This window comes from Hyperoodon ampullatus, assembly GCF_949752795.1.
Source record: "Hyperoodon ampullatus genome assembly, chromosome: X".
Taxonomy (NCBI): Eukaryota; Metazoa; Chordata; class Mammalia; order Artiodactyla; family Ziphiidae; genus Hyperoodon; species Hyperoodon ampullatus.
In genome coordinates this window covers 120244245-120262238 of record NC_136913.1, presented here as the reverse complement: position 1 = coordinate 120262238, position 17994 = coordinate 120244245, and the positions used below count along the sequence as shown (strand labels likewise).

At 41.7% G+C, this 17994-nt stretch overlaps 1 protein-coding gene and 1 pseudogene across 2 annotated transcripts in view; one reads left to right on the top strand and one right to left on the bottom strand.

Annotated features, from left to right (window-relative positions):
- ATP11C (ATPase phospholipid transporting 11C (ATP11C blood group)) overlaps nt 1-17994 on the top strand; it is a gene marked incomplete at both ends in the record, with an annotated part of 161827 nt that overhangs the window by 24106 nt on the left and 119727 nt on the right. The window lies entirely within an intron of this gene.
- Nucleotides 446-1580, bottom strand: LOC307069197 (26S proteasome non-ATPase regulatory subunit 4-like; annotated as a pseudogene). The gene has a single exon. The product of its transcript is annotated as a 26S proteasome non-ATPase regulatory subunit 4-like (transcript).

Here is a 17994-nt window from a genome sequence, read left to right as displayed (position 1 = left end):
AGTTACTAAGTGTAGCCCAAGAGTTGTGGGGTTATTGTTTTTTTGTTTTTTTTGCTACCATGCGGCATGCGGGATCTTAGTTCCCTGACCAGGGGTCGAACCCATGCCCCCTGCATTGGGAGCGCAGAGTCTTAACCACTGGACCGCCAGGGAGGTCCCAAGAGTTTGTTTTTTAAATATGAGATTCCAGATGACATCTTTCTCGCTGAGTGGGGCCTTCTCCATTATTTTTTGGTGTCTCCTTTTTTAAATTTTACTTTAATCAGGAGACAGGCATATGCAGTTGACATGTTTCAAATGCTTATTTATTTATTTATTTATTTAAGAAAAAAAGTTGCCAAGCCTTATTTAGGTTGCAGTGGTTATAGACAACACATCTAACCCTATATCCCACCCCACCCTACTTGGCCCCCTGAACAGACTCAGCTCCCTTTTCCCTCCAGTCTTACTTCTTGTCCTCCTCCTCCTTGTCCATCTTGCCATCCTTGGTGGCCTGGGAGGCCAGGGAGCCCATGGCATTTCAAATGGACTCATTGTTGGGATCCACACCTGGAAGGTTCTCCAGGACACTCTGAAGGAACTCGGAGTCCTGCATCACGTCATAATTATCCTCCTCCTTGGCGGGCTCAGATGTGTCCATGGCTGAACTGGCATCAATGTCAGCTGATTCTGCCTGGCCAAATTCTGCGCCCTGGAGGCACATCTGCATGGCATAAGCATTCTGTTCTTCCCCAGTCATAACTGCTTAGGTCAGGCAGCCCAGTGCAGGCAGACTCCTGCTGGCTGATGGTCATTTTCAGCAGGGCATCGTCCGAGTCTTCAGTCCCAGTCGTGGCGATTCCCACCTCAGCGGCAGAGGCAGCAGCTGCCCACCGCGCCTCCTCCTCCTGCGGCTGCCGCTGCTCTTCCACAGAAACACAGAGGGCCAGGGCCAGCTCAGGATCATCACTGGGATCCACTCCAAATTCAAAGTCACTGGCACCAAGACCCAGCATGGCACTGCCTTCCCCAGCCAGAATCGGAGAACTGATGAGGGCATCAGCCAAGCTGGGCCCAGGAGGCACTGCCACCAGATGAGAACCGGTTCCATCTTTACCATTCAGTGTGTTTACAAAGGCCGTCAGCTTTTCTGTGTTCACCCCCTCTTCCCCCAAATTGATAATGTCAGCATTTACTTTCCCCTTCTTGAGGCGTTTAGCCAGTTTTACCAGATTCTTCTCATTGTCCTCCACGGGGCTTCCCAGAAAGGCAATGATTCGCATCTTGTGATTCTTGCCCTGTTGGTGCTTCAGAGCCAGATGGGCCACGCAGACGCCAGTGCAGAAGGTGATCTTGCCCTTCGGTTGGACAGTGTGGAGCTTAGACAGGATGCGGCCAGTGTCAGGGGTGAGTGTGGTCCGCACTTCACAGTCATTGGCCAGTGTGATGAGGCCCACGTTGTTCTCAGGGTTGCTGAGGGTCTCGGAGTGACAGACTATGTTGATGGCGTCTTGTTGGGCATGTAGCCGGGTGGGTAAGAAGTCCCCATTCCGCATATACTCACTGTTGTCCACGCAAACCATAGTGCTTTCCAACACCATCTTGCCGCCTTCCTCCCTCCCCGACCTCAAATGCTTATTTAAATTGTGAAGTATATTTCAGCTGATGAATGGATTTGAAATTAAAGTGAATATTTGTTCTGGGGAATTTAGGGGAACCTAACGTGGTTTTGCAAATGCTCCTGTGTCTAGCTGTTGCCCACATATACTCTCATTCCTTAGCCTCCAAGCCTCTGTTTGCCTGTAGCTGCTCCTAGAATTTAATTGCCTGCTAGCTAAAACCTCTATGAAAACATTTGGGTAGATAGAGTGGCCCAGGATTTTCTTTTGCTTGGCAAGAACTCACTTGCTAAAATGTTTTTTTAATATGTTGGTGCCTCTCTACTGTGCTTCTTTTGCCAGAATAGATGCAGCCCAAAAGATTTGCTTGTCTTCCTAACTCCTTTTTTAATATCTCATAGCAGTGACTGAGCTATTGATCTGAAGGGATAATAACAACCCTGCATGTGCTTTTTGCAAGTTCTGATATTTTAAGAACTGAGAGCTTTGAAAAAGAACATCGCTTTACTTCACAAACTCAAGGCTTCTTCAAACCAAATAATATACAGCATATGTCATAAAGAAGGTTCATTCCTAGAAATCACCAGATTTAAAGGGAGCAAAGGATGAGGGAGAAGGAATTAAAACAAGTGACAGTACTTGCTCAGAGACTGATGACCAGGGTCAGCTCCACGGGAACATTGTCTCCAGCAACCCCACTTACTCTTTCTCACTGCATCCCTAATTCATGTTCTTGGCTCCTAAAATACACTTAAAGCACTTCTCAGAAAGATTGAAAGGCACACAGAATGTAAACAGTAAACTTTTTGGTGAAGTTAACCTTTAGTATATTATTAGTAGTTTTGGATTCTAGGTTGACTCCTCAGTAGGGAAAATAGCAAGCAACATGCCTCATTATAATTAGATATATAAATAACTTAAGATAATACATCTATCATAAGGCAAATAGAAAAAATTGGGGGATGTTTTAGCTGTGCACGTTTATTTATTTATTCTTGGCTATGTTGGGTCTTTGTTGCTGCACATGGGCTTTCTCTAGTTGCAGCGAGCTGGGGCTGCTCTTCGTTGAGGTGCATGGGCTTCTCATTGCTGTGGCTTCTCTTGTTGTGGAGCACGGGCTCTAGGCGCACGGGCTCAGTAGTTGTGGCACACGGGCTCAGTAGTTGTGGCTCGCGGGCTCTAGAGCACAGGCTTAGTAGTTGTGGTGCACGGGCTTAGCTGCTCCACAGCATGTGGGATCTTCCCAGACTAGGGCTCGGACCCGTGTCCCCTGCATTGGCAGGCAGATCCTTAACCACTGTGCTACCAGGGAAGTCCCTTAGCTGCGTACATTTATTAATCCAAGTTGTGGCTAATAAGGTCTAAGAGGACTCCCTCAATTTGAGAGCTATGCACCCCCCCAAAAAACAGTCAAAGAATATTTAGGTTTATACTCTCAATTTGTTAATGTTACTATCTAATATCTCTTATATATTTGTATCTGTTCAGCACCTGGAAGAATTCAGTACTTATTTTTAGAATTTGTCTTAAACTTTTTTAGTAAACTTTTCATTTTAGGATAATTTCAGATTTATAGGAACTTTGCAAAGATGGTACAGAGAGTTCACATATGCCCTACACAGTTTCCCTTATTATCATCTTATATTAGTAATGGTACATTTGTCACAATTAATGAACCAATATTGTTATGTTATTACTAACTGAAGTCCATACTTCATTCACATTTCTTCAGTTTGTCCCTAATGTCCTTTTTTCTGTTCCAGGATCCCATCGAGAATACCATACCATAATTAGTCATCCTGTCTCCTTAGGCTCCTCTTGGCTGTGACAGTTTCTCAAACTTTCCGTGGTTTTGATGACGTTGACAGTTTTGAGGAGTGCCGGTTAGGGATTTTGTAGCAGATCCCTCAGTTAGGATTCGTTTGATGTTTTTCTCAAGATAAGATGTGGATTATGGCTTTTTAGGAGGAAGACTGGAGAAGTGAAGGGCTGTCCTCATCACATCTTATCCACCATGCATAGTATCAACATGACTTTCTACTGGTGATGTTAACTTGATCACTTGGCTGGGGTAGCATTTGTCAGCTTTCTTCACTGTGAAGTTAGTCTTTTTTAAAACAGATTTTTACTGATTTTTCTACCTCTATGATTCTGGAGAGGAATATGGTCCATTTCATTTATTTATTCAACAGATGTTACTTTAAGTTAAAGAAAACATGGTTTTAGGTAAATTTTAGGGTTTTATTCCCCCCAAGGCCAACTCTTACTAATTGGAGAAATAAACCATATTTAAGGAATAGTCAATACTTTGTAGGTAACAAAAGTTGGTCAAGGTCAAGTTGTTGGTGTACAGTGTATATTTGTTGAGCTTTTCTGAATATACTGAGTTTTTCAACAAAATTCTGTTTGACCACTGATGAATATTGTTAAATAATTTAAATCACATTCTTCAAATGTTATGGCATCTCAATTATTCATGATTTACCAGTTATTAGACTTTCTTACCTTCTCTTTTCACTCATTTTATATTCAGAAGTAATACTGGAAATGAGACCCTTTCTATCTTCCCAGCTTTTGTATAAGTACAAAGGATTATATAGATATTATGGATCAAGCAATCTCCTGCTTATTTACATTCTTTCAAATGCTAGTCACAGTAATAGATGAAGATCAGAAAGCACTAGGAAAGGCTTCCCTGGTGGAGCAGTGTTAAGAATCTGCCTGCCAATGCAGGGGACACAGGTTCGAGCCCTGGTCCGGGAAGATCCCACATGCCACGGAGCAGCTAAGCCCATGCGCCACAACTACTGAACCTGCGTTCTAGAGCTCGCGAGCCACTACTACTGAGCCCACGTGCCACAACTACTGAAGCCCACGTTCCTAGAGCACATGCTCTGCAACAAGAGAAGCCACTGCAATGAGAAGCCCGCGCACCACAGCGAAGAGTAGCCCCCGCTCACTGCAACTAGAGAAAGCCCACACACAGCAACAAAGACCCAGCGAGCCAAAAATAAATAAATTAAAATAAATAAATTTAAAAAAAGAAAGAAAGTACTAGGAAAAGAAGAGTTTTGCTCTCAAAGAATGTGTCATGCAGCAGATGAACCTCTAGGATGAATTTGACTAATTCTCCACAGCAGCAAAGTCACATAATCAGATGGTGTTGCTTGAGGCTTTCTCTTGCTTTGGAGTTGGATAATCTAAATTGTGTAGCCTCTAGTGGATTTTCATTCTGTCATGTATCAAGGAACGTCTGTGCAGGTGGAAAGAGGTTTTCTGTTGGGCTGTGTGTGAGCTCAGTGGGAAGGGTTAAAAATTAGAAATGAATGCTTTTAACTCAATTTTTCTTCCTAATAACAGACATCTCTACCAGATTTGATGACACTGCAAACATGAAAGGAGCAGAGACATCTGGGTGTTATCATAGGCTCTGCCACTACTTGTGTAGTTTTGGGGGTAGGTTTCTTTTTCTTAATAAATTAATTTATTTATTTGTTTGTTTTTATTTTTGGCTGCGTTGGGTCTCCGCTGCTGCACGCGGGCTTTCTCTAGCTGCGGTGAACGTGGGCTACTCTTCGTTGCGGTGTGGGGGCTTTTCATTGTGGTGGCTTCTCTTGTTTTGGAGCACGGGCTCTAGGCACACAGGCTTCAGTAGTTGTGGCACACGGGCTCAGTAGTTGTGGTTCACGGGCTCTTGAGTGCAGGCTCAGTAGTTGTGGTGCACGGGCTTAGTTGCTCCACGGCATGTGGGATCTAACCGGGCCAGGGCTCGAACCCGTGTCCCTTGCATTGACAGGCAGATTCTTAACCACTGCGCCACCAGGGAAGCCCGGGGGTAGTTTTATTATGTGACTTCCCTCGGTGGTCCTCAGATTTTCATCCATATAGTAAGAGTGGATAGGTCAGAGCATTGCTTATACCCCTCAAGACCATGTAAGTTTGTGGTTCAGAATGGGAAATAAGAGTAGCAATATGGGCTGTCCACCCGATTTCATGGTATGATATGATACAGTACATTAGGGAAAAGATTTCTGGGTAATAGCTATGAGGCATAGAGCTTTTAAGATATGTATTCTGGATTAGGGAAGTGGTGGTAGGTAGAGAAAGTGGAGGTGGGTGAACAGAGATCTCTATACACTGAATTCCATATTCCTCTTCCTTGGTCCTTCCCACGTGACAGGCTCGCTCTTTCTCTTTCATTGCCAATCTTCTCTAATCATGGCCTTGCCTCATGCTGTCTGATGTTGGGAGGGCTGTGAGGGCCTGCTGACTTCCATGTCTTCACTGCTCTCCAGTGGACAGAGTTGGGTCAGGTCAGCCCTGAACGAGGCTTTGGGCCCCAGCCTGTCCTGAGCTGGAGAGAATTTGGGAACCTCTGGCTGCCAGCTCAGCAGATCGTCATGTCTGCTAGTCTCATTCTGACTTTGTGTACTTACATTTTTTAAGGCTGCTCTTGCTTAGTTCCTTGTAATTAAGACTGGCCTTGTACTTCCATGCCAGAACCCAGGCCCCTCTGTGAAGTCCTTGTCTGGGTATAGTGGTTGGTGCCGCAGTTGCTCCAAGGGTAGAAATATGCTTTCTTTTAGCCAGGCCTCTCCGGAACTTGAACTCTGCCTGGACCCATGCCTGTGTTTGGGACTCTGCTACCCATTGTTGATTTTGTTGATGCTCACTGACCAATTGCTTTTTACCAGATTTACCTGTTATAGTATTCTGTCTGCTTTCTCCTTGCTGAGTATCCTGATGTTTGCTCATTGACCACCTATCTGGACCTCTGCCTGTTGCTGCCCACTCTCCTTTGCCAATTATGCTCTCTTGCCTACCTGGATTTCCTCCTAGAGCTTGCTTCTGAGTCCATCTCCAAGCACCTTCCCTCCAATTCCTTCCCTCCAATATGGAGGTGTCTGTATAGATGACAGGGCCTGATCTACCTTACTGCCTGCCTTCAGAAGCTTAATTGTGACAGTCACTGTTTTCCATTCCCTTTATAAAAATCTGTCACCTTTTAGTTGCCTTAGTTTGTTATTCCCTGATATTATAAACTCACTCATTGACGTTTTTTATTTGACCATTTTTTTGTCTTTCCTTAGAACAAATCTCATGTATCCCCTTTTCAGCCACTTGTTACTTTCACAGGGAGTGGCCTCAAATCATAAATCTTCACATTGGAAGAGACTTTCAAAGACATCTAGTTCAACTTTCCATGTGATGGGTAACTTACCAACTCCCAAAATAACCCATCAATAACATTTTCGACAGCTCTCAACTGGTTTCTTGGGCCCCAAACTATCAATTCATTCATATTCATTCACTTATTCATTCAGTCAACAGTTAACGTCTACTTTTAGCCAGGCATTCCTGTGTGTGTGTGTGTGTGTGTGTGTGTTTGTCACCATTCCTGTCCTTAGAGAGCTGCTACTCCAGGGGGGATAGAGAAATAAACAATCACGATTGCTAGCTAGAGGCATGCAGTGGGTAGGGGAATGGGTCATTTCTTCTGCATGACTGAAGGTTGGTTCATGGAGGGGCTCTTTCTGCCGCTTCAATTAACACCAACTTTCTGGTCCACCACCAGCTTTTCAGCTACTCAATAAAGAGAGAGGAGAGTCTCCTTTCTGCCTCTGTCTATCCTTGACTTGCCCTTGGAATCATCTTTCTAAATGCAAGTCTTCGTTTGTTACTCCCCTGCTAATAGGCTCCCCATTGTCTACCCCACAAACAGACATCTAGCTCTTTGACACAACTTATGAAGCCCTCAGCCTTCTGGTTCATGCTTGCCTCTCCAGTCCCATACACACCATCTTTCATCAGGCTCTCAGTGCCCCCAAATTTCGTGCAGTTTCCTGGCTACATCGTGCTTACTCACACTTCTCTTGCATATGTTGTTCCCGCTACCTGGAATGACTGCCGGTCTCATCTCCACGGTGAACTCCCGGGGCACTGTGAATGCCTGATGGAAAATGGTACACAGGGAGGAATAAATCACAACTCTGACCTTCCTTTTCCATTAAGGTGTACTTTGACCTGTTTGTTGGCTGCTGTTGCCCCTTATACACCCCCATGCCTGCCACCCGAAGATTGTAAACTACTCTACACCAGGCAGTTATCTCTGTGTCTTCAGCCTTAACACAGAGACTGGCCCAGAATGGGCAGTCAATAGATATGTGTTGGATGAATGGATGAGTAAAGAAATGAAGACAAGTCTTCTATAGTCTATTTTTCACTTTAGGTCTCCCTTGGAGCATTGAGAATGCTACTGAAAAGACTCCTACCATTGTTTTGACTGTAGCTCCCTGCTAACCTAGGACCACGCTTACTGGCTTATCCATGGCTAGACACCTGCCTGCAACTATCACTGAACAGCCTGCCTGCCATACAGGGAGAAAGGCCCTTTGGGGGTGGGGGGAAGGTTGGACAACTCTTCACCTTCTACCTGGCAGCCTCTGCTGCCAAGATAAGCTTCTCTCCTGTCTCTTCAAAACTCTAATGAAGAGAAAGAAATTGCACAGAATGAAAATGCTTCTTTCCTGTTCTGGTAAATCAGAACAGTTGTAAAGTGAGGAGAATTAGTACTTGAACAAGTTCTTGTCTTATTAAGCAATACTTTGAATGAGTCATCTACAAACTCAAGCAATTGGTGAGAACAGTTAGTGGCCATTTATCATTTTAAGTTGATCTGTTTCAAATAAATAGCAAATGGGGTATTTTGGTCCTAAATTTATCCCCTTCTTATGAGAGAGCCCTTTTTTTTTTACATAGTTATACCAATGAGCAGTGAAAGACACACAACACTGTCATGAACTTTGTCCTCCTTGTCTTCCTGTTCTTTAATCATGAATCTTGAAATTTCAGTCAGAACTCAGCAGTTTTAGTTCTATTGGATGTAGATTTCTGCCTAAAATAGTCGGCCATTTCTGAGATAGTATGCTTTTCTTTAGGTTTATTGAGATACACTTTACATAAAGTAAAATTCACACTTTTTAGGTATGTACCAGTCTATGAATTTTGACAAACTTAATATAGCTTGTGGCCACCACTGAAATCAAGATAATAGAATTTTCTGTCACCCGGAGTGTTCCCTCATGATCCTTTGTAGTCAGTGTCCTCCCTATGTTGCCAACCCCTGGCAACCACTGCTCTGATTTCTGTCTCTATAGTTTTCTCATTTCCAGAACCTCGTATAAGTGAAATCAAAATATGTAGCCTTTGGTACTGCCCTGGTGGTCAGTGGTTAAGACTCCGCGCTCCAAATGCAGGGACGCCGGGCTCGATCCCTGGTCAGGGAACTAGATCCCGCATGCCGCAACTAAGACCCGGTGCAGCCAAATTAATTAATTAATTAATTAAATACTAAAAAAATAATATGTAGCCTTTCAAATCTGGCTTATTTTGCTTAGCGTAATGCTTTTGAGGTCATCCATGTCATTGAATTTATCAATAGTTTGCTGCATTCTATTGCTGAGTAGAATTACATTATATGAATGTACAACAATCTGTTTATCCATTCACACCAATTGATGGACATTTGGATAGTTTAAAATTTTGCAGTGATTATGAATAAAGTTGTAATCGTTTACAGTTCAGGTTTTTGGTAGACATATATTTTTATTTCTCTTAAGTAAATACCAAGGAGTGGGATGGCTGGATTTTATGATGTGTGTTTAACTTCATAAGAAATTGTCAAACTGTATTTCAAAGTGACTGTAACTTTTTTTTTTAATTCCAGTCTGTGGCTTGTCTTTTTATTTTTTAAATTTTCTTAATGTCTTTTAAAGAGCAAAAGTTTTAAGTTTTGATGAAATTCAATTGATCACTTTTTCTTTTATGGTTCATGCTTCTTCTGTCCTATATAAGAAATAATTACCAGGCTTAAGATCATGAAGATTTACTTCTGTTTTATTCTAGACGTTTTGTAGCATTAGGTTTTATGTTTCAGTCTAAGATCCATTTCAAGTTAGATGTATACAGTGAGGTTTGGGTTGAGGTTCTTTTTTTAAAATATAGATATGTCCCTTTGTTCCAGCATCATTTGTTGAAAGACAAAAAGACTATCCTTTGTCTGTTGAATTAAGTTGGCATCTTCATCAAAAATCAGTTGACCATATACAAGCATACCTCATTCTTTGTACATTGCTTTACTGCACTTTGCAGATACTGCGATTTTTACAAATTGAAGTTTTGTGGCAACCCTGTGTCAGGTAAGTCTATCGGCTCCATTTTTCCAACAGCATTTGCTCACTCCATGTCTCTGTGTCACATTTTGGTAATTTTCATAATATTTCAAACCCTCCACTAGCAAAAAGATTACCACTTGCTGAAGGCTCAGATGATGGTTGGTGTTTTTTCGCAATAAAAATAAAGTAGCTTTTAATCAGGGTATGTACATTGGTGTTTTTTTTAGACATAATGCTATTGTACACTTAATAGACTACAGTATAGTGTAAATTTGACTTTTATATATGCACTGGGAAACCAAGAAATTTGTGTGACTCACTTTATTGCAATATTCACTTTATTGTGCTAGTCTGGAACCAAACCCACAATATTCTCTGGGGTATGCCTGTATATATATGGATCAGATTCTGTTCCATTGATCTATGTGTTTATCTTTTTACCAGTATCACACTGTCTTGAATAGTGTACCTTTATAGTAAGCCTCGAGATCGGTTTTTTTGAGTCCTTCAGCTTTTTCTTTTTTGAAATTGTCTTGGTTATCCTTGATTGTTTTTCCATATAAATTTTAGAATCATCTTGTAAATTTCTAAGAAGGAAGCCAGCTTAGATTTTATTGAGCATTGACTTGAATGCTGAATTGGGGATGAATTGAATCTATAAATTAATTTGGGAGAGAATTGCAATATTGATGATACTGAGTCCTCTGATCCATGAACACTATACCTCTCCAATTACTTATGTCTTTGATTTCTCTCATTGGTGTTTTTTGTTTGTTTCTGGTAATTTTCAGCATATAAATCTTATAATACTTTGTTAGATTGATTCCTGAGTATTGCATATTTCTTGGTTCTGTTGCAAATGGTGCCTATAAAAATTTCAGCCTCCAGTTGTTCACTGATGTATATAAAAATACAGTTCATTTTTGTAAGGTGGTCTTATACTTTCCATCCTTGCTAAAGTCACATACTAGATCTAGTATTTTTTTATAGATTCTTTTGAATTTTCTACTTAGATAATTATGTTCTCTGTGAATAAAGACAGTTTTATTTCTCCTCTCCAGTTTTATGTATCTTTATTTTCTGTACCTTAACTGCATTAGCTAGGACTTTCATCTAGTATGATGTTGAATAGAAATGGTAAGAGTGGGTTCCCCTGATCTTAGGGGGAAATCATTCAGTCTTTCACCATTAAGTATGAGTTATCTGTAGGTTTTTTTCATAGATGATCTTCTTCAGGATGAGGAAGTTCCCTTCTATTTCTAGTTAACTGAGTATTTTTTAAAATTGTGAATGGTTGTTGAATGAATACCAGTTTTTTCTGCATCTGTTTAAATAATCATATGGATTTTCTTCCTTAGACTGTTGATATTGTAAATGGCATTGTTTGAATTAAGAATGGTGAACCAACCTCGCATTCATAGGCTAAATCCCAAATGACCATTGTGTATTATTCTCTTATATTTTTTGGATAAAAATCCTGGTTAGATGCCGCAAAGTTGTTGGCAATTCCTTAACCATATGAGTGTTTTATAGGTCACTAGAACCACTTCCATCCTTGCTATCCTTACCTTTGATACAATACAGGTAGGGTGCTGTTCTTCATCTTTATTTGATCTTTAGGCTATCAAAAGAGTGAGGGGAAAGGCAACAAATATAGTGAGTGTCTATGTACCAGGCAATGTGTATGTTTATTTAATTTAATCTTAATTGAAAATTGAGATCCAACAAGTCATTTGTACCACTGAAGTCTTTGGAGCTAGTAAATGGCACGGTCAGAACTTAACTGCAGGTTTGTTTGGTAAAAACCCATGATCAGCCCATTACATTTTAATGCCCCTCTCTGGAAATGAGTGTCTGAATGTGGCAGGGGAGGGGCGGGGCAGGGAACCGGGTTGGGTATGGGGGGCGGGGGGCAGTACTGCAGGGAGGGTGGAGGAAAGATTGACTGAGATTAGGAAAGGGAGAAACGTTCTACCACCTTTCATTGCCATCTAAAAACCTGAGCTTTTTAGATATCTTGGTTTTCATCTTATCTCTGCCATTTACTTGATTTATGGCACATTTGTCTCTCTGAGACTCATTTTTTTATTTTGTTTTTAATTTGAAATGTAGACAGACTGTTAACTTTGGTTGTTATGAGGAATAAAGATAATACAGGTAAAGTGCCATGTGCATAGAATGTGTTCAATATAATGGTGTCCATTACTGTCATCATTATTAATTTCCTACCATTAAACATACTGTATAACTGGAAATAATTAATTTGGGTTTGGAAAATGATTTCTGTAATTTGTTTAATTCTTTTGCCAAAATAGCCTAGAGCAAGTTCCTTTTTCTAAGAATGGACTTAGTTTCCTCTATTTTTTACCCGCCTCCTAAGTCAAAACAATACCAGTTTACTAAATCAGTTTGAAATTTGATTTAAAATCTCCTGCTGAATGCTTTGGGCTCTGGAAATGATAGTGTGCATGTGTGTCTGTGTGTGTGACCTGGAAGTGGTTGTCTCAGCCCAGAGGACTAGAGATGCCACTTTCATTTTACAGGAGCAACCAACCATTGATAGCCAGCTTCAGTCCCTTTGCTCATGCAGCTCTGATAGTTTCTGAGTCACTGAAACTCTCTTGTCTGACACAAACCACTTCAGGCTGTTTGGAGGTAATGATTCCTTTTTTTGGTAAGGTTATTTTGGTTATCACAAGTAGGGCCCAACAACTTCGGTGTTTCATCAGTCAAGTCAGGAGGTAGCAATGAGAAAAAAGGCTGACTCTGAGAAAGGACATCAGGCCACCATCAGATGACCTTTCTACTGTCCAGGACCTAAGGAGGGTTTTTGGCTCCAGCTGAAGCAATGCATAGCCTTTTGGGAATTGATTTTCATTATTATTTGATTTCCTAGCAGTACACTTCCAACTAAAAATGCCGTTTGACAGATGAAAGGAAAGGAAAATCAATTGTATTTTGAGAATTTTTGGATAATATCACACCATCCCTTGGTGTTGCTGCAAATCAGAATTGGTGGTCACTAGTCTTTTTTTTTAAACAACTTTATTGAGGTGTGATTGTTATACAGAATACTGCCCATATTTAATGTAAACAATTTGATGGATTTAAACATATCCATGCACCCTTGAAACCATCAACACAATCAGGATAATATACATATCCATCACCTCCAAGAAAGTCTCCTCCTGCCCTTATGTTTATTTGTGTGTGTGTGTGTGTGTGTGTGTGTTAAGAACTCTTGAAATCTACCCTCTTCAGAAATTTTTAAGTGAACAAATACAGTATTTTACATACTACTGTTTTCAAATCACCTTGATAACATCTTCTAATATAATTGACACCTTAAGTAGGGTAGGTCTTATTTCTACTTTATGATGAAAAAATAGACCTGTGGGATATGCTTTCCCAAAGATCACCTTTGGATATTGCGCCAGTATCCAGAACCCAATTTTGGTTTTTGTCCAGTGTTCTTTGCATAAGACCTCTGGGTCTTAAGCCTGATCTGGCTCATTGACCTGGTAAACCTTCAAAAACCAAATGTTTAATGACCACCTTTGTCCCCACAGTTAGGATCAACAAATGTGATTGATGTCAGCTTCAAAGAGAGTTCATGAAACAAGTAGTTGGTGGGAGATAGTTTTGAGAGGAACTTCTACCCTTCATATGTATAACTTTCCCTTTCTAGATTGCCTAGATGGAGACTTCCAGTGTCCAAGCAGGAATGTTCAAAAGTTGGTCATTAAACTTTTGGGCTGGTTTTAATTAAAATGTTGGGCAGTGAGGTGAGGCCTAGCCTGGTAAATTTGGTGTGGCCTCTTGAGTAGTTACTTTGTGTTAAACACTTTCCTAATCATTACAGGGGCATAGAGATTAAAGCAAAACAAACAAAAAATATGATTCTACTCTTTAGGACCTCACAAGCCAGCAGACAAGATGGAAGCATACACAGAGATGCTTCCATTTCTGCTTACTCCAGTCCATCCTTCATTCTGCCCACAGAACAGTCTTTTGAAAACACATGCCCTTTCCCTGCTTAAAACTTTCTGGTGGTTCCCTGTTTCTCAGAGGACCAGGTCCAAGCTTCTTATCAGGACATAAAAGGCCTTCTCTGATTTTGCCCAGCTTCTCCCTCTGTACCCACCCCTCTGGCCAGGATCCCAAATCTCAATACCCTGGTGACCTGGTTTGGGCTGTGTATGAGGTAGGTGCTCCTTTGTGCCCAGACCCAGTTCTGTCCTATGCATTCTCTCTCATGTCTAGTTTCTCCAGAGGTGACACTTGAAGGGATGCAGGTTTCTTCATTTGTAATAGGGGGATGATGGGACTTCCCTGGTGGTCCAGTGGTTAAGACTCTGTGCTTCCAATGCAGGGGACGCAGGTTCGATCCCTGGTCAGGGAACTAAGATCCCACATGCCGCAGCCAAAAAAAAAAAGGACAGTGTAATAGGGGGATGAATATCGGCACCTACATCATGGGCTTACTGTGAGGATTCAACCAAGTAACGCATGGTAAGGGCTTAGGCTGTGCCTGGCATAGAATATTTGTTCAATAAACGGTAGCTAGGTTTTATTATTATTATGCAGTAGAAGAAGCAAGGGTGTGAGGGTAAAATCAATATTCCTAGGTGCTCAGAACACGTCATGATTTTTCATGCCTCTGGGTGTTAACTCATGGTGGGCCCTCTGTCTAGAATGCTGTGTTAGTCTGGGTCCTCTGAGAAGGAGAAATTTAGGATTAAATGGCAAGGATTTTATAACCAACCACCTATGTGAGAGACAAGGGGGGTGAGGGAGGGGGAGATGGGAAGGGTGGGAGTGCCCATGATGCACGCCTGACCCCTAGTGAAGAGGAGAGAGAGTAGCTTAGGTGGAAGCTCTCTAGACTGCTATGCAGCTGAAGAAAGTTTCGGAAAAGCCTTTGGGGAGTCCAAAAGTCAGTGAGCAGTACAGTCCTGTCCCTGATGTACTGTGTACTGTCATTGGTCAGGTGCAACCCATTGGAAGCGAGCCTTCAGCACAAACATTAGGATGAATTTCTGAGGCAGCAGCTCAATTGTGCTCCCTGTCGTTGGAGGCCTTCCTCTTAGCCTTCGTAAATGCCTTTCCTCTTCCATTGAACTCCTCCTCCTTGTACTTAAAGGGCCAGCTTTAAATGTTTCCTCTTCTGGGAAACTTTTCCTTGAGGGAAATTCTCAGCATGTCAGATGATGGTCCCACTGCCTACAATGATCATCCCTAAATCTCTGCCTAGTTAATTTCTTTTTTTTTTTTTTTTTTTTTTTGCGGTACGCAGGCCTTTCACTGTTGTAGCCTCTCCCATTGTGGAGCACAGGCTCCGGACGCACAGGCTCAGCGGCCGTGGCTCACGGGCCCAGCCACTCCACGGCATGTGAGATCTTCCCGGACCGGGGCACGAACCCATGTCCCCTGCATCAGCAGGCGGACTCTCAACCACTGCGCCACCAGGGAAGCCCTGCCTAGTTAATTTCTAATGCACTTAATTGAACCTCTGGCATCTGAAAAACTACTGGGTGCTCAGGAAATAACTGTTGAATGAATGAATGAGTTGGTAGGACTTGGACAAGCAGATCTAAGGGAGAAGATAGTTGAGGCAGAGTGAACTGCTTGAGCAAAGTCAAGTAAGTATGTCTTGCCCCAAAACTGTCATTTTAGGGAAAGTATATTATGATGCAAAACAGTGGGTATATTATGATGCAGAACAGTGGGGGCAGGAGTTTTTTCCTGGCAGTTGAAATTGATTCATATTTGAGAACTTTGTTAAAAACAATGTTTTGAGTATTTCCTGAGAGACTTCTTTCCTGAGAGGAAACAGAGTTGATGAAAATGGAATTTTACTGCTGCCAGGAAAAGTATGATAAAGATCAAATCTCTTACAACTACTACCAGAATAGAAATTTCCATAGAGCAGAGATTTAAAGGCCCACCTAGTGGCTCATATGTATTTAGTGTTCAGTGCAGCTGAACTATAATTCTGTAATGGAATTTGACCAGTTTTGACAATCCAGTTTGTAACGTATGAATTAGTGAAGACTCATCTTGACATTTGCTGACGCTGCCAGATGTTGGCCATATTTTTGATGGAAAGAAACAGGGAGCTGGCCAGGATCCCAAATCTCAGTATCACTACCAACCGCCTACCACTGCCACATGTTGTCAGAGGAGATAGACATGAGAGGATAAGGTCCCACAAAATCACTCATGATCAGCAACTGGAGATTTAACTCCTAATCCCTATGTAATGTTTTACCCTGGTGACCTGGGTTGGACTATGTATGAGCCAGGCCCAGGCCCAGGCCCAGTTCTGTCCTATGCATTCTCCCTCATGTGTTGTTTCTCCAGAGGTGCCACTTGAAGGGGCTCAAGTTTATTTGTAATAGGAGGATGAATATTGGCACCTACGTCATGGGCTTGCTGTGAGGATTCAACCAAGTACTTCATGCTGAGGGCTTAGACTGTGCCTGGCATAGAGTATTTTTTCAATAAATAGTAGCTAGGTTTTATTATTAATATGAAGTAGAAAAAGCAAGGGTGTGAGGGTAAAAATCTTAATATTTCTAGGTGCATATTATAAAAGTTGGTTGTTCATGCCTTTGGTGAGTGCCTGTTCTGTGATAAAGCACCATGGGACTCTAGGCACATGGGGTGCTGTGGCCCATTCTGTAATTAATCTCACACACACAGTTGCTGATAACTAATTCTCCTCTCAAGTGAGGACAGTTCATTTTGGCTTGTACATAAGTAAAATCACCTACTCCTCCACTGTGCTTTCTTCTCTTTCTCATTGGCCCATCTCTCTCACCTTCACATTTCTATTATATTTCTTCCTAGGTTACATGGAAGAACCTAGGAAGAAATGAACCTGGCTGCATGATACAGTCCCCTCCTTTGATTTTTGTTGATCAGGTTGGGAAACTCTTTGACCCAACAGCCCTTGCTTTACAGATCCTTTCTTCCATTTTAGTGGAATAGTTCACTTGGGATATTATGCATTTATTTCTGTCTTTCACTACTGAGTCACTGATTTCACCAAAGAGCTTCTCCTTTATGTATGTTTATACACATCTCTCTTTACCATATTCCTCCTTTTTTCCAAGTCTGCTGTTACATCAAGAATTACTCCCGTCTCACTTCTTTATCCTATTTGAAAGCCGAAAACAAGAATTGAATTATGACTGATAGGGAATAGAATATTATGATTGATGGATGTGTACCAAAGTAAAGGAAAGCCGTAAGTTTAAAAAGGAAAAGTAGTATTTGAAGTCCCAAAGGTATCTCATACTCAATATGTCCAAATCTGAACTTACTCTCTGTGTCTTCTCTAAGCCTCTGGCAGTTAACTCTCAAGATGTTTCTCAAATGGGTTTATTTCCTCCTGACTCCCATTGTCCTTGCCCTGGGCCTCACCCTCTTCATCTTACATCTAGACAACATAACTTCTTTCCTTATCTTGCTGGTTCCCTCTCTTCCCTAGTCTAACTACACAGTGTCACAAAAGGGTGTACTTTCTTTTTTAGCTTTTTGTATTGTAAAATGAGACAAGGATTCAAAACACCAAGCAATCAAATGAGTAGCTTAATACAGTATTACAAGGCAAACATACTTAAAATCTCCATCCAGATCAAGAGATGGAACATTGTCAGCCATGCCGAAAGTCCCCCTAGGTGCCCTATCCCAATCATAAACCTTCCCTCCTTCCAAAATAACTGTTATCCTGAGTTTCATTTTTTACTTTTTAAAAAAATGTTTATTTATTTATTTGGCTGTGTTGGGTCGTAGTTGCAGCACGTTGGCTTCCTTCTAGTTGTGGCTTGTGGGCTCCAGAGCACACAGGCTCAGTAGTTGCGACATGTGGGCTCTGTAGTTGTGGCACATGGGCTCAGTAGTTGCTGTGCATGCTTAGTTGCCCTGTGGCATGTGGGATCTTAGTTCCCCGACCAGGGATCGAACCTGTGTCCCCTGCATTGGAAGGCGGATTCTTAACCACTGGACCACCAGGGAAGTCCCTATCCTGACTTTTAAAGTAATTATCTTCTTACATTTTTTAATCAAGAGGATGCTTTTTAAAAATATCAGTCTTGCCATATCCAGTTAGCTCTAAATTCCCTCACAGGTTTTCTCAGACCTACCTTTATAGCCTCCTTTCTATGACTACTTCTCTTCTCCCCAGTACCCTGGTTTCTGGCCATACTGGATTATTC